Source organism: Podarcis bocagei (assembly GCF_964188305.1).
Source record: "Podarcis bocagei genome assembly, chromosome: 6".
In the NCBI taxonomy this organism is placed as follows: Eukaryota; Metazoa; Chordata; class Lepidosauria; order Squamata; family Lacertidae; genus Podarcis; species Podarcis bocagei.
Genome location: NC_138130.1, coordinates 44,225,687 through 44,243,627, shown reverse-complemented (window position 1 = coordinate 44,243,627; position 17,941 = coordinate 44,225,687). Strand labels below are relative to the sequence as shown.

At 41.8% G+C, this 17,941-nt stretch overlaps 1 long non-coding RNA gene across 3 annotated transcripts in view; it reads right to left on the bottom strand.

The window, feature by feature from the left end:
- The window catches only part of LOC308589033, a 566,573-nt gene that overhangs the window by 296,534 nt on the left and 252,098 nt on the right, over positions 1-17,941 (bottom strand). For 2 of the 3 annotated variants that reach the window (XR_014009041.1, XR_014009042.1), the window contains exon 4: positions 1,073-1,114. This is a non-coding gene — a long non-coding RNA (uncharacterized lncRNA). Of the gene's footprint in view, positions 1-1,072; positions 1,115-1,998; positions 2,154-17,941 lie in introns of all 3 variants that reach the window. The other variant, XR_014009040.1, reaches the window with a different exon arrangement.

Below are 17,941 nucleotides of genomic sequence, written 5' to 3'. Positions count from 1 at the left end.
TGGGAAATTAGTCAATGCCCTTTTTGAGATGAGGAGGGACATGGCAAGGGGTGGTATCTGCAATATATCGAATACTACTCCAAGACACTACAGACTCCCTTACCAATTGGAGCATGACATAGGATACAAAATAAACCCCATCCAGTGGTCAAAATATGGTCTAAATCACCATTTAAATCCATCTCAGCCAAAAGAAGAGAACTTACCCTGAAATTTATCTATAAATGGTATCTAACATCACGGAAGCTGGTGCTGATACATACAAGGACCTCATCCAAATGCTGGAGAGGCTGCACCTCCATAGACACATACCTCCACACGTGGTGGGAATGTCCCAAAGTTCAATCCTTTTGGATGTCAGTGCTACAAGAAATATCCAAAATAACAAAACAGGTAATAGAAGCAACTCTAGAACTATCCATATTAAATGTTTTCCAGGACAACACACATGACATGACAAGGTGCTCAGAAGTCTCTTACTTAGCAGCCAGAAACTTAACTAGACACTGGAAGGACCTATCAGGAGTGGACATAGAACACTGGCGCCAAAATGTATGGGAAACCGCCCTATTAGAAAAGCTAACCAACAAACTTAAACTAGCACAGGGACAAGCAACAGAGGATGCCTTCACTCTGGTGTGGCTCCCCTTTATCACACATACAGCACAATAAGACAGTGACCTATCCCCCACCAAAGCATATAAATTAATAGAGCTAATCTGACCCAACAACACACACACATACATACAAACCACACTGCAACCAACTGAATGCAACCAATCAAGCTCTGGACCCCCTAATATCTCGCAATGTCAATACAAACAAATGTACAAATAAAGGACCTACCACATGATGCAAATGAACCCTACACTAACACTATGCAATAGAACGAGATAACATTACCCTCCATCTCCCTCCCTCCCTCTTTCTCCCCCAACCACATAGCAATAGTGTTTCTTACTGAACGTAAACAAACCGTGAAAAAGACTGACTCGAAAATGGAGACACAATGTTTGTTTTGTAACACAATAAAACATTTAATAATTTTTTAAAGCCCCATGGGAGCAGTTACCTTGTGGTGGTCTTCCTCTGGACAGTGCCAAAATCTGCAGTCCTGTAAGAAATGGAAGATATTCCACTTGAGAACAATAATATATTCCAGAAGCCTCAGTGTTGTATTGTATTGCACCTTTGTATGCAAACTACCTTAGCTGAGGCCAGTTCTCAGGACCACCAGTTTCTTTACCATTGTATTTACTTTTCCCCAAATACAAATACAAAGTAAATACTTTATATTTACTTTTCATCAGACGACATTGAACATCTTCACCATAAGAAAAACTTGCTTGTTTTCAGCATCATTATCAACTACATTAGTATGCTTACAGATCCTTTTTATCATGGCAAATGAATCAGATAATGTACTCATGCACCATACGTCTGTAATCATGAGCATTGTGGTCAGCCTTTGGTTAATCCAATCTGTTGCTAAATTCAGTGCTTTTTTCTGGGGGGAAGCAGGGCTACGCATACCCCTAAACATTTTGTGACTCTCAGTTTGGCCTCATTGAGGGGCAATATTTCAATACGAGTAGGAAAACGAGAGTACTCTTAGACATTTTTTTAAAGAAAAAAAGCACTTGAGTAAATTGACCTTTCAAATTGCACAGAACTCTTCTGGTATGAACAAGAGTGTGCATGCAACGAACTTGTCATGAACTCTTGAATTACCAGGAGTGGCTGGGGGTAGGGGTGTCACTGGAGAACTGGCCTCCTGGCAGCAGCATCACTGCCAGGTACTGGGATGGCAAGGCAACAAGATGGCAGTTTGTGCACACCAGCAGGTGTCAGTCTGCCCCTCTCCCTTGTGAACCTGGACCACCCAATTTCACTGCCATCCTGCTTCGTCCCCTGACCATCCTGGCACGTAGCAGAAATGGTGGTACCAGAACAGCAGGTCTGTGGCAGCACTCCTCCATGCTTGCTGCTCCTGCTTACCACATATTATCTGCTGGAGATGTATTTCAAATGACTTGTTTTCATAACATTAATGAAGTGCAATTGTTGTCAGTAGTCATTCTGAAGTCTGCCTCCACTTTTTATTTTTATTTTTTCCACTTTGTACATTTTGGTGACCTTCACTTATACCATTCCTGTGCAAAAAAAACCAAAAGGTTACATTAAAATTGTCTTTCTTGCCATGTTCTTTTGGCTCTGGCAATAATTCTGGCCAGAAATCATATGCCTTGTACTGTGTCAGTGGGTTATTTTCTCGCTGTTATTATTATCATTATCATGATTGTCATCATTATTTGTGAATCTGTCATTTGGCAGCCCTTCTCTCCAGGTGTCTAATTGCCATCTCCATCAGTGGAATGATTTGTCAGCCACAGCCTGGTTTCCTTGGCCATAGCATTGCGGAGCCTCTCCAGAGGAGCATTAACAGAATGGAGAAAGGAGGTCATCAGCTAGTATATCTACAGTGTGACTGCCTCTTTGTTTCAAAGAGAGAATTGTTAAGAAAAGTATTTCTATCTCTCCACATGCCATCCAGAATGCTACTAAAACCGTCAGCCTTCTGGCTTCCATGCATACATAATACGAGCTTCATGCCAGAACACAGGGTATTTGGCAACCAAATACTATAATGACATATCCATGGCTATGTACTAATGGGCTTAGTAATGCATTAGAGCTCTCAGAATATCACGGGCTTTCTTGTGGATATACTGATCCATAATCAGAGATGAACAAAATTCACAAGTTTCCACATGCAGTTTAAAACCCCACATCAACAAAGAACAGGTACCATTGTTCTTGATCACAATGAAGAATGTGTAGCAAATTACCAGTGTAGAAATGAAAGTTTAACAATAACCCAGTTGGTAATTATAAAATAGGAAGGAATAAAAACTCCGCAGGTGTTTGATCATGAACCTATTTTTTAAAAAATAAAAAAAACTAGCATGTATATCTATTCATCAAAGTGCTGGGTTTTTACAAACAAAGCTTTGAATGACAAGTGAGTTTTCAAAGCATGCTTCAGGCATTCCTTTAAAGAAAGTAAATAGGCAACCTTACTTTATTAAATAATTTGAGAAAATAGCAATTAAAGGCACCCATAGTTCATGTATTTGTCATTATCAGTTTAACAAAACAAGTTTGCTCAAGCAAACTGTTTCTAAATTTCCATCTGAGGTTTACATAGGGAAGGAATGGTGTCTGCATCTAGCATGGACAGGCAAAAAACAGGGTCCCAGATGGCCCACCATGGCTAATTCTGGCATCATCAGAAGAGACGAAGAGCCTGGCGGGCAAGACCCATCTAGTCCACCATCCTGTCCTCACAGCAGTCAACCACATGCCTTTGGGAAACCCTCAGTCACCACCTGAGTGCAATAGTGCTTTCCTCATGTTTGATTCGCACTCAGAGCTTCTCCACACTTCCGCTTGTGCCAGGTCTAGAAAGCCCAGGTCCGAGAGGTTTTCCATTTGACCTGTGCTTTCTAGGCATGGGGTTGAGCAGTTTCCCCCTTGCCCTGCTCCTTTCCAAGAGAAAACCCGTGATTCAGCAGTAGATTGGAAAAAATGGCAATCTGGGTAAAACCTGAATTGTCATTTGCTCTGACTGAGCGCTAAAGAGTGGTTTTCCATGAGGGAAAGCAGCAGGACAAGAGGAAGTATGGATAAGACCTCACTGGTATTTAGAGGTTTACTCAGGGGTCAGCAACCTTTTTCAGCTGTGGGCCAGTCCACTGTCCCTCAGACCTTGTGAGGGGCCGGACTATTTTTTTTTGGGGGGGGGGATGAACGAATTCATATGCCCCACAAATAATCCAGAGATGCATTTAAAATAAAAGCACACATTCTACTCATGTAAAAACACTAGGCAGGCCCCCAAAATAACCCAGAGATGCATTTTAAATAAAAGGACACATTCTGCCCCTTAGGTTGCCGACCCCTGATCTCTGACAGTAAGGCAGAACACTGCCATTGGGGTTGGTAGCCTACCTTTTTAAAGCTAATCAAGTTGGTGACCCTCTCTCTATCTTATGGGAGCAAATGCCACAGTTTAACTATATGCTGTGTGAATTAGTACTTTCTTGTATCTGTCCTGATGAACATTCAGCTTCATTGGAGCTCCCCAAGGTCTAGTATTATATGAGAGGGAGGGGATAGTGGTGCCAAACTATGGAATATTTTGCCATGGACAATGTGACTGGTCCCTTTCAGGCCCCAACTAAAAATCTTTCTGCCTGAGTCTGTTTTTCACAGCAATGGCTGCTCACCCTTTCACGGGTGGGTGATGGCTGCCTCCCCCTTGCTCTTAGCCACCATCCCTGAGAGGTCAGAGCTCATGTGGCCAGCCGGCTATCTGGCAATTTCCCTGGCCAGCCAGTCTGCTGGGTGTGATTGCCTGCCAAAACCTGTAGTTTAAATGGGCCAATCAGAGGCCCTTATTGCCAGGCGTTGTCTGCTTTCATGCCCAGCCAGCCAAGTAATGCATTTAAGCTGGCTGCACTGGACGCCAATGCATTTTTTCTTTTTATTTTAATTTCATGTTATTTTTAATTGTCTGTCACTAGTGCTGCTCAATGTCCTGGTGTGTGTGTTTTGAAGCAGGGTGGCCATCAGATGGTGTTGGGCGCCAACTCCCATCAGCCCCGGACAGAATGGCCAATGATCAGGGATGAGGGATGTAGTTCAGCAACATGCACGGCAGCATTTCTATTCACTGCTCCAGGTTTAAAGAATGTTACTAAACAACTTTATGAAATATATTTACCGTACATTCCACCTTAAATTCTTGGAACAACAGGAAAGCTTTTGAGATTATTTTTCCACGTCTAGTCACATGGAAACTTTGTGTGAGACTTGCACAAGAGCAAATCTGCTGTAAAAGCTATTCATTCCAACAAGGGAAGAATGTGCACTGAAAGTTTTGAAAACTATTCATTCCAATGGGAGAGAAGTGGTCAGTGAAAGTTGCTTGCGGATTGAGGCCAATGTCACAGCAGTCGTGACTTCATGTACTGAAGCTGTCTTAGCATCCTCTTTGTGCATAAAATGAAGCTTTCTACACTCCTGCCTTTCAATCCTAGATTTAATTGGCAATTCAACCCTACTGAAGCCAATGTAACACCTTTGAAGTAGGCATTATGCCATTCTGACAGATGGGCAGGAGTATAGATGTGAAGTAAGCCAGAGAACAGTATGTTCAGAAGGGCTGGATTTCCATCCAGAAATATTGAAAGGGCAGTCTGTGCAGATTGTCCCTGCTTTATGACAAGAAAATGTGCCATTTCTACTTCGTATTCAATGTAGATTAACCCCGAGAAATAGATTTTAAAGTCCTATTAGGTGAGCATTTGGCTTTCTGAAATCTTGTTTACAGGAGATGTCATCCTACCTCCTCTCTTGCTCAAGGCTCAGGGGAAATACATCCAATGCATTTCCTAAAAGCATCTGAGCTTCCTGCCAAAAGTCCATGACTGACCTTCCATACACTTCCACATCACTGAAGTCTGTTAAAACAAACGTCACCTGCATTTTACACTACTGTGTAGTCAATTAAATCTGTTACACAAACTGAATGGGATGAAATATCACCTCGTCTGATTATCACTAAATAGTTCACAAATTAGCACAGAACTGCAAATGAGAAAATAACAGCGTCTCTTGGAGGAAAACATATGCTTCCTGTTACATGGTGAAATAGTTAATGTACATTGAATGCCATCTGCTGACTAATGTAAAGTATTTACAAAGGCAAATAATCCTGATAGTTGTGCTTGTTAAATGGCTCAACAACTTAATTCAACAGAATTTTGGACAACTACTGGGATCAAATCCAACACGACCACCAACACCCTTTATTTTCATTTTTCTGAAGCTAAACTTTGGCATGTAAGCCAATTAGAAGTGATTAAAAGGGTAACTTATTTAGGGTTAAGTTGCACATTAAACAGAATGCTTTAATGTGGATGAAATCAACAGGAAATGACCAAGGAATGAAACATCATCTATTTCAATTAAAATGAATCAGCTATGAATTTAGTGCTTGGAAATCCTATAAGTATATCATAACTTCTTACTGCTGTTGAATTTTTTAAAAGCTGTGCTGCTGAATCATGTCAGATTGCCATTGTTCAATACTCTAATATGAATTGCTTACATTATTACACACAATTGAGTCCAATTCTGTAGTAGTGATTGCATATTTTATAGCTACGGATGGGGGAGAAATTCATTCACTTTGTATTTGAATGCAAAACTACTAAAAGCTTCCCAAACCAATATGAAAACCAAAATACAGCTCTCCTTTTAAATTCACACATCTCCAGTTCTCCAGTCAGAAAAAAACAGACATCAGTGAAAAATACTGTAAAAATAGTTACAGCAGTGAAAATAATGGGGGGAAATGCATTATCTTAGAAAATAGCTTACAAGATGCATGTAGGGGCAACACTGCATACAAATATTTTTATATTGTGCAATGCACAATTAGCAAGTGGAAAAGTTCCACATGAATATGTGTACAAATTTTCATGTGAATCTTTTAAAAGAAAAATTTGCAGAGGTATGCAGAAATAGGGCAAACCAAATTTAAGATTGGAAAAATGAGAAACTGAAATGGACAAAGGCTCTTAACACTGGAAATCACCTACTGAAGTTTTAAAGCAGGGCCTTTCTCACTGCTACATGACCAAGATATGAATGCCTCATGCTATGTCAGATCAAATACACTTGCAGCTATCACTCTACCACCAGCAGCATTCATTCAGGGTCACTCTGCAAATTATGGAAAGAACTGTTATACCCTGTGCACATGCATGATGTTCCAGGCAACATGTGAGATTCAAACACATACCTTTCCCCCCCCCATCTTTCGCATACTGTATGTAAACACCATGCAGAGCCATGTAGTGCTTATAGCTCTTTGTACTATGAATGTGCCATGTTGCATCAATTTGCATCTCTCACATGTGCTGTAGAACACCACAGGTAAAAATGGGCATCCACTCCTTCCTTTTAAGGAATTTCAGTGGTTCTAGATGTTTAGGGAAGAGGACAGCTAGGGATAATAGTGATAACCATTTCAAAGTGTTGGTGCTGATCTTTAAAGCACTAAGTGGCTTTGCCCCTGTACCTGAAGGAGCGTCTCTACCCCCATCTTCCAGCCCAGACCCTGAGATCCAGCTTGGAGGGCCTTCTGGTTCCTCCCTCACTGTGCAAAGTGAAGTTACAGGGAACCAGGCAGAGGGCCTTTTTGGTAATTGCACCTGCCCTGTGGAACACCCTCCCATCAGATGTCAAACAGATAAACAGCTATTTTTAAAATACATCTGAAGGCAGCCCTGTTCAGGGAACTTTAGTGTGCGATGTTGCATTGTGCTTTTATGTTTTGTTGGGAGCTGTCCAAAGAGGCTGGGGCAAGCCAGTCAAATGGGTGGCATATAAATAATATTTATTATTATTATTATTATTATTATTATTATTATTATTATTATTATTATTATTATTATTTCTGTTATTATTTCTCAACAGCATCATCCTCTATATTGTCTGTGAACATAATGGCTCATTTTATAACTATCACAAAGCTAATAGCCTGAAACATCCATTATGAAATTATCAACCTTTTTTAAAAGGTCAGTTATTCTAGTGCCCGATATCTCTTCCTATAACAATGATCTTCACAACTTAAGTATGACATACTTTCCCATTAAACTGCCAATATTTCTTTTCTACAATAGTACCCTTCAATATCGGTTCCACAGCAGAGTTATATATGGAAGATCTGTTGTCGGTTCTGTTTATTTTACCTAGCAGCAGCCTGGGCCAGTGGGCTCCATAGGCCAAACTCAACTCCCCTCTTGCCATTACCTGGTAGCAAGGATCTGCTTCACACACAATTGTGAATATGACTGAGACAAAAGATGTCATCCATAGGTCCCATGGTCTGGAGCAATCTCATTTGTTTCAATACTTGACTGGGAAAGGTTTATAAGTCATGGGCTGCAGGACTGCCAACTCTCTCATTTAGAGGAGAAAACAGACAGTGCTAAGGTTGCTCTTTTAGACTGAAAAAATATGCCCCATCCTTCATAACCTTCACTGAGATTCTTATATATATGAATAAAATAAAAATGTTAATGGCAATTAGTCCAAAAGCTGAGCTTAGTAGCTCAAAATAAAGCATCTCCCAATTCAGTACTTTGGCAAGCTTGCAATATATTCAAGCAAAAAAGAAAGCGTGGAAAAAAGCTACAACTAATTAGCAGATTCCTATTACAGTATTGTCACAATCAGAAACAGATTTGAGCCATAACTGAAGCTCTCATGGAAGGTCTGCAAATTATTGGCAGATATTCTGCTGGATGTCACCCATGTCATCCCACTGTGTGATCCCAAATGAACAAACCAGCTAATCTATGCCACTACTACCTGGCTCCTATTTAACATTTATTTAACACAACAATGTGTGCAGTGTTAATCAGAGCACTGAACTAGCATAGTGCTGTTCCCTGTCTTGTGGGGGTTAACTACACAGTTCCAGCTGTCCAGCCGCTAGCAACCAGCATTTATATTTGCTTATTTAGTGGTCAGCAATCTATCCCAACAGTAAACCTACCAAAATACACCCCAGTATCTAATAGTTAGTCAAATAGTAGGTGCATTGGGAACTAAGAAAAAGAATGAAAGCAAGACTTCAATACAGCCAAATTCTGGAAGGTATTTATTCTATAAATATAAGTCTAGATGACATTTGGCATTTTTTATGCTCTCCAGTAGTACAGCCGATATAAACACTGGAACTGGTTTAAAGGTAGCAAAGCCTTTTCAAATATTTGAAAATTTAATTTAATTAATATGAATGAAAACACTCTCATCCAAAATACCCACTGAGAGATGAAATTGGCATTTTCAGTTGTTTCTCTTTGTATTTGGCTGTACTGGTGCCTGGGAATAAAGTTGGTTTAATCAGACATAGAGAAGCTCTGGCCATTTAATAAAACAGAATTTGCATTTATTTGAAACCTGCCTCTAAGGTTGCCCCCACCACCACCACCTGCAGGCAGATACTTCACTGGTATAAATCTGAAGTGTGTGTTTGTGTGGGCTTCACCTGAGTTAGTCATAAAAAGTCCTACAGATGTTAAATCTGGCCCTAAGAGCTGATTTATACTGGAATGGACAACATCTGAGAGCTACTCCCAAATACATTTTCAAAAGCTTCAAAGTCTTAAGACTCCATGGACTTTGCTAGCATTTCCTACTTTGAAGTAAACTGCAGGTGGTCCTGCTCTCAGCAAACTGCTCCAACTGCTGTAGAAAAGAAAGACACTTGCTGAAAAGGCATATTCCTTATTCCTCTTTTTATTTTCATTACTATTCCTCCTTAGCGAATCTTTTTTGCATAAATCTTGGCAATTTAAGGACTCTAGGAAATATGAAAGCATATAGAATTACTTAGGGAGGTTTCTTCTCATTTTTATGTGTTACATGTCTATCTCAGTTTCTCTACGCAACACAGTGCTACTTAACAACAGCCCTGGGCAGGTTAGATTGTAAGAACGTTGATCTGCCCAATGCCATCCTAGATCATCAGGAACCTGAACTTGGGTTTTCCAGATCTAGACCACTGATTCTAGCCATTGTACCACACTAGCGGATTTATTCAAATGTGTTCAAGTGAAATTTAAGTTTTGGTTTGAAGCCCTTGCTCTCTTTTGAGATTCATTCCCTTTGATTATCCCCAGCTGGAAAACAATATAATATACTGCTGTGGTGGGGACTGCAGGGCCTGCTCCCTCTGCAAAAGTGTTACCAGCTGGCCTAGGGGGCAAGGCCCAGGCCCTCACACTTCAGGGCAGGACAATGGGCCAGAAGTCCAGGGCTCCACTCAACAGAATGAGCATGACAGAACCTAAACACAGTTTATCTGGCTTACCTCATTTTGAAGTAAATGATGTAATATGCATTACCATAGAGAGAGACCTCCCAACCACCAAATTACATCATTAAGACCAGACTCCAAAATGACCTAACTGTCCCACTGGGTTCATAGCAGAAGTTAACTCTGAGCTGGGAATTCCCGATTCAGTCTCTTAGCCGCTATACTACACCAGAGTTGAAGCTGCTTGTGAGGCAGGTTTGGGCTCCTTGCTGTGTTTTCTGCCAAACCAAATTGATTGCCTGTCAGCCCATAATTCTGCCACTTTGTTTGTTTACTGTATGTATATAGGTCCCCAAAAAATGCATGCTCTTGGGTGGATCACAAAAAGTCACAATACAATATTAAAATACAAGAACAAAACAAAAGCACCACAAAACTTTGAGTATTCTTTCGAGCTAAGCTACTAGGCATCTTGTACGAATTAGAGTAAGAGAATTAGCCATCTATTTTCTGGAAAGTGATGGTAAACTGAACATGTATTTTCTGGATTGACGTTGTTGGTAATAATAACTAACAGCATGAGGCAGGGCGGGCTTTGCTATTTAAGCAGAGTTTGACATCAGAGGATGAACAAATTGTGCCAGAAACATATTTGTTAAGTTATAGTACATGGGTGACACTTGTTGATATACGATTTCTCACTCCAGAGATCTCCTAAAAAAATAAAATTAACTGACTTTTAAAAAGTTGATAATCAGTTCTTCCTCCTTTTCCATTCTTTCTGCCAAACTGGAACAGCCACACACAAAAACCCACGCACAAATAAGAACTGCACATCTTAGTTTCCAGACAGTGCTCTCGCTTCTATAGGATTAAAGTGATTGTGTTTGTAAATCTGTCATTATAGTCCCATTCCAAAACTCCATGGGCATTTTGAGACATACACAGAGCTCCTACTGTGGCTGCCACATATTAGGAAGATATCTAAGGTAGTGGCTTCTGGCTATTAAGCGTTGCATTTAGTTGCTCAAAGGAAACCATGTAATGAGTTGGTTGTTGGTAGACAGCATTGGTCTTAAGGCAACGCCAGAAGCAGGTCAACAGATACCAGGGTTAGAACAAGGATGACAAATGATTCTAACATTCCAGGTGCTCAGCAATAACAAGCCCATGTTTGCTATTTTTATTGTCAGAGAAATCAATTTAACTTGTTAATTGGATGAAATATTTGAGCGAAACTCTACAGAATTGAAGATAAACCCCAGGCACAGCCATTCATTTTCTAAAGATAGACCAGCTACAAGCATGCAAGTAATCTCAGGGGACGTTTAATTAATCTTGTTGATAAAAACATGAAAATGATGAATGATTCTGGCTTCAAACATACCACTAAACAAGGTATTTTAAGAGCTTTTAGGCTCAGAGCTCTGAGTAATTTACCTGCTCTGAACTCTGAGGAAATGAAGCACAGTCTATGTCAGGTGAGTGACTGTACCTTCATTAATCACACTGCTCAATACCTACTTTTCGGTGGTAACCTCTGGCTACCAGCCAACACTAAACCTGGCTGAACTATATTAATGGGAAAGAAAATGCCAAACAGGAGATTATTTTGCCAACTCATTCGTGAAAGCACTGCTCAATTTCAGGGCTGCAATTCTAATATTGTAAGTATGGAGTTCCAAGTCTTTTTGTTTGCTTGTTGTGTTTTCTTGTACTAAAAGGGGATTTTACATTTTAAGCCCATTAAATGAAAGCACAGTGTCAGACCTCAAGCTGAAAATATTCTTTCAATTTTAATCTATAAATTTGTCTGGACTCTACAAATGAGCAAAATCCTGGCTAATGCTAGGAATATACTTGACCAGTTTCATCCCTGTGCATTTAGAGAGTGAAGCAATGCCGCTTGGGTTGTTACTTTCCATTAATTGCACAGGAAAGTGAATTCCAGACAATCAGCTGGGCATAAATGTTCCGTTGAAAGAATAGTGGCCTCCACCTGAGTCACCAGAACTTTGCCCTAGATTTAGAGTGGGAGTCTTAGGGCTGGGTACCCAGTGGCGGAGGAACCCACTCCGGCACCCAGCGTGGGACGCCGAGGGGCAGGGCAAACCACCCAGTGATGCCCATGCGGTCGTCCATATGGATGGCGTGCAAGAGCGGCAGCCTGTACGGATGCTGCAAGAGCGGTGCCCATATGGACTGCGTGCGCCCTCGGCCACTCTACAGCTGGGGGGAGGCAAGGGCCATCTTGTCACACACATCCCAGAGTGGCACCCAGGATGGACTGCCCCCTCCACTTCGTACGCCCCTGCGGGTACCAAATGTGGCCCTCAGGCTTCTCCTCAAGCCATAGCTCCTTCCTAGATCATACCAGCCGTGTTATGCATTGTCCTTGAGTGCTGAATGGAAAGGTGTGTGTCTGTAGAAACCTCTGGCTTGTGCGTGGCTAGAATGCAGCCCTCTGTAGAAAGGTAATAATAATAATAATAATAATAATAATAATAATAATAATAATAATAATAATAATTTATTTATACCCCCACACTTCCCTGTTCAGGAAACCGGGCTCAGGGAGGCTAACAACGAATTTAAAAGAGTAACATCCACTGTTTTTCCCAGTTCTTCCCACCACTAGCATAAGACCCCCATGAGGGAATGCAGTCGCTGGGTTGAAAAAAGATTCTTCACCCCCAGCTCTTGACATTCAGGTCGGGAAAGGGGTCAGCTAGCAATAATTTCAGTTAGACTGAAAGCATAGGTCAAATCTCCTTGGTTAGATCATCAAAGGGTAATCATAGCACCAAAAAGAGAGAGAATTAATTAATCAGTAGATCTATACCAGCTTACTCTCAGTGCCATCATGGCATGGAAAGTCCAAAACAGTTTGCTGCCTGAGGCAGAAGAGCAAATTATTCCTCCCTTCCCAAGTCAAGGTGAGCAGTACCCAACACAGGCACCTATTTGGGCCCCTAAGACAGACAGATTCCACAAGTCATTTTCCCTGTCCTGGCAGTAAAAATAAAATAAAAATGCAATGCTTCATTGAATAATTAGCCATTTGCCCCTCCTCTGTACCACCCAAAATCACTCTGCCTAAAGGCAGGGTCTGTTCTGCAACAAGGCGCAACTTCAAGGTATATGCTCAAAGCCTCACTTGGCAGAATGAGCAGGACGACAATCCCCTATGAAGCAGGGTTCAGGGACCATATTTTGACGTAAGCGAAGAATGGTCCAAAGTTTAAAATAACCTAACTGCAAACAAAGTGATCAAGGGGATGGGGCAACTCCCCTATGAGGAAAGATTACAATGTCGGAGGCTTTTAAGTTTATCAAAAAGGCAAGAAAGGGGGGACACAATACAGTATAAAATTAGGCATCGCATGGAGAAAGAAAATATTTTCTCCATCTCTCATACTACTAGAATTTGGGGACACCCAGCGAGGCTGAACGTTGGAAGACTTGGAACTGAAAAGAAAGTACTTCTACACACACCACATCGTTAAACCATGGAATCCCTCTCACAAGAGGCAGTGATGGCCCCCAACGTGGATGGCTTTAAAAGAGAACTAGACCAATCCAGGAAGGGTAAGGCTATCATTACCTACCAAGCACGAGGGCTATATTCTACATCCAGTGCGGGAGGCAATGTGACTCTGAATACAAGTTGCTGGGAAATGGAAGTGTGGAGATACCTGTTGTGCTCAGGTTTGGCTTGCTAGTTTTTCCTGGGCATCTGGGTCTCATAATCGTGAGTTTATCTCTTTGCTACTTTTCCACAAAGGTGCTCAAAATGGCTCACAGCATACCAAATGTAAAATAATATGGCAATTCAAAAACATATTAAGAACAATTAGAAAAAAAGACTGTCAAATAAATGAAGAACAAACCCATACAAAAGCAGTCGAATACGCTAATCTGATTTAACAGCTTGAAACTAAAAAGGAGAGAGTGGCTAGTCACTGGGAGAAGAGTGCTGGACTAGAAGGCTCTTTGGCCTGATTCAGAAGTCACTTTCTTACATGCTAACTGCAGCCCTGCTTACAACAGCAGAGGACAATCTGATTAAGGCAGTATTCCTGTGTTCACTTCCCTGGGAGTAAGTCCAGTTGAACTCAGCAGGGCTTTCTTCTGAGTAGTCATGCATAGGATTGTTCTGTCAAGCTTTTTTCCTCTACAAAAGAGAGGGAAAACGTCTCTGTTCCAGCCCAACTGAGAGACCAAGGTAGGGATGCTTGAGTAAACAGTCATATGCTACGGCTTTTTTTCTCTGGAGGAAATAAAAAAATAAATAAACCTCTGTCTGCCAGCAGGTTTTGAAAATGTAAAGGACATGACATTACAAATTGACTTCATTCCCACCAGAACTTACAACTGTCCAAGAAACCTATGCTAACAAAAGTGAAGCCATGTTTGCATGAGCAGTTGCATGTTTTTGTTTAACAATGAATCAATAGGATTTAACATCTACCTTTTCATTGGGAATTAATATAATTTTCCCCATATGCTCTCATTGAAAATCTGCTTGTATGACAAGGCCGTCACAATAACGGAGGTGACCAAAATATTGTGCCACCTGTGACGGACGCACATGCACACCATTTCCTCTTTCTCCTCCCCACTGACCTCTCTGATCAGCTCTTCCTCTAGGCAAGTGTAGAAGGACATTTAAACAGCTTTTTCCACCACAGAAAAGAGACGACAGCTGAGTCCAGCACCATTCCAGATCTCATCACACAGCATCTCATTCTGAAGAAGGATGTGGACATCACTCCAAGGAGTGCATCATTGCAGACTGAGATCGCAGATGGTGCCAGAATCAATTATGTAGGAGAAAACTGCCGCTGTTGCTTTGCCATGGCATGACAATGTTTCCCACTGGTTTTCAAAACATTGCTCCCCAAGGCAGCAATGTGGCAAGGCAGTGATGGTACATTTTCCCCACTGCAGTAAAGCATTGACCACAGCACTCCTAGTCAGTGGCCAACAGCAGAGAAAGGCTTGCAGTGGTGCTGCCACTCCTAGGCAGTGGGAGTGGTGGGTGGCAGATGGCAGCAGTGGGTGGCTGGGTGGGTGAGTGCAGACTCACTTCACCGCGTATTCCGATCCACCACACACTTTGTTTCCTGGTAGAGCTAGCATTATATGACACTTAGTGGGCATTATCTAAGCTTTCAGTCAATGCTAAGCATCCATGTGCTTACTTACATATCTTAATCACTTAATCACATTTTAGCCCCTGATAAAATACTAGTGGTGCTTGCCTTTGTTTGTGTTAATGCAACCCCCAAATGTATTCTTATGATTATTGCAATGCATGGCAAGTGGGGGGGGGGGCCTCACTCAAGTTAACATCCAGCAGTGAGGTACTCATGTTCCTCCAGCTATATGCATAGGATTTCTTTTTTTTTAATGTAGCTGCCATGCATGGGAAAAGTACTTATAAAGAAGTTTTCTATTTCAGTGACATCAGTATATAAAGAACAGTAATTTCAGTAATCCTTAATTAATATTAGCATGGTTTGAGCAGAGGCAACACATATCAGCTGCTTTCCTTTTCCAAGTATCTACTTGCATAAAGTGAGCATTTATGAGTCTTCTGTTTGGCTAACTTCCCAGATAGCAGCAGGTTATGGGTATTAAAAAGGAGGATTAGGTTAACTGCTTTAAAATAAAACCAAAGATTTCTCTCTTCAGCAGGGACATGTCAGTTAGCGCAGACAGGAATATCCTCAGCTCTGTTTGATTGAGCTGGCATTACACTAAGTTAGCAACCTTTGTACCATGCATTATCTTCCTTACAAGCAACCAGTTTTGTAAGCATTTATCCTCCTCCTGGATCTCCTTCATGGAATATAAATTGAACCAGATGCCAGTGAGCAAACTCAATTTTATGTTCTAACAGGTTCACCGCAATGTGTCTGTGAAGGGCCCTTTGCCAAGAGGCGAGGCATGCTGCTTCTCAGTGCAGTCACCAGGTGTGCTGAGAGTCTGTTTGCAATGGCCTGGCTTTTGAGGCTTAATCACCCCGTCTTCCAACAGGTTCTACACAGGCACAAATGGGGATGGGAAGAATCCCTTGGACTATTACACAGGAAAACACTAAAAGCGAATGATCACAAAGCAAATCAGCACAGCGCAGTGTAAAATCACATAAAGGCGATGGGGAGGAAAGGAAATAAAAGGCTTATATTTGTTGAGCGTTAAAATGAATACATGGAGAAAAGAGTGACATGATGCCCACGAGCAGCATGCAGAACAGAATTAATCTTCTAGGAGTGGGGGGACATTCTATGCTATAGAACAATCTTCTAGGAGTGGGGGGACATTCTATGCTATAGAACCCCACAAATGGATTTGCTTCAGCAACAGTAAATCAAACATGGTAGGTGGTAGTTCAGTTTGACTGATGGCTGCACATGGCACTGGCATCAGGGCAGTGACATATATGGAACAGCAATAAATAGTTGCACTGGCAGTTCAGCAGCCCTTGCTCAATGTCATGGGGGGAAGATGGAAGGCTTGGGGAGAAAATTAAAAGCCAAACTGGTTTGGCTTTTCTACAGCTATGCTGATATTTTGCCTTTGTGCTGGACAAGCAGAACAGAAGCTATTCAATAAAAACTAGAATATAATATAAAGACTAGAAATAAATTTCATGTGAACTAAAGGAATTGAATTTACCTACTGACCCTTGTACTGCTGGAGTATTGAGGGAGGCTTCGCTTCCTCCCTTCCAGCTGGACAATATTGAGAAGGTGGGGTGTTGGCAGGGCTGTAGCTAGGGGGTGGTGAGGTGGGGCCCCACCAGGGGCGCAGGTGGTGGCGGGGTACAAAATCGGCTAAAATATGTCTATAAATATTGATTATTGCCTCATAAGAAAAGGTTTTCAATAGAGAGTGAACTGAATGGGTGAGCGGGGGGGGGGGTTGGAGGAAAGGTGGAAAGAAGAGCTATTTTGTCCGTGGCTAGGGGGCGCAATCTGGACAGTTCTGCCAGGGGTGCAAGATCACCTAGCTACGGCTCTGGATATTGGGGAATTCAGCACAAGTGTTGACTGAGGCCAGCACCACGTTTCACTGTTCACTGAAATCCACAGGAAAGTCTGTTGCCTTACTCAGGGCCAGTGATCAGGTCCAGAGCAATCAAATTCCACATGAGAACACAAGTAGCAAAGAACTACCTTGTTCGCTCAAGCAGTAGCACTAGGCAGAGCATGTTAGAAAGCGCCATCACCCTCTCCCATGCTTTTACATAGCCCCTAATTGGATATTATAAATGGAACTGATTCACCAGATGCAACAGAATGGAGGATCCAAATTCAGCCTTTCCACCAGCAGAAGTTACAGAACTGAACTAAACTATTCTCACACAGTTACAGGTATTCAGGCTTTACTCCAGAGCAATAGGCTTGTAGGCACCTCCTCAGCACACAAACCTCTTGGCACTTTACCACCACCTGATCAATGTTCCTCTTTGTTCCCATCCCTCACATGGTGGTGCCCAGGTTCTACCTGCAAGGAGCTTTATGCAAACCCTTCCCTACTACATCTACACTGACCCATCAAAGGTGGAAGAGGAGGTCCCAAGAGGTGTGCAGCAGGATGAGATATGAGGAGGAAGACAGTGAGCTTGCCTAAGGGGAAACAAGTGGCTGCAGCAAGTGAGTGCTGGCCAACTTGGATGGCTTTTAAAGGAGTTAGACAAATACATAGAGGATAACACTATCCATAGCTGCTAGCCACTATGACTATGTTTTAGCTCCACTGTCAGAGGCAATATGCTTCTGAATACCAGCTGTGGGGGCTCACAAGTGAAGAGGGATTGTTGCACTCAGTTGCTGCCTCCAAGCTTGTGATGGATGTTTGGTTGGACACTGTGAGAACAGAGTACTGGACAAGGTAGGCCATTGGCCTGATCCAGCAGGTGCTCTTTTTACATTTTTAATGCCAGATTATCCTAAAGCATATTACTAATTAATACAGTTCTTAATATTTAGAACTGTATGGATATAAGCATATAGAGACTTGTAGTTTTTG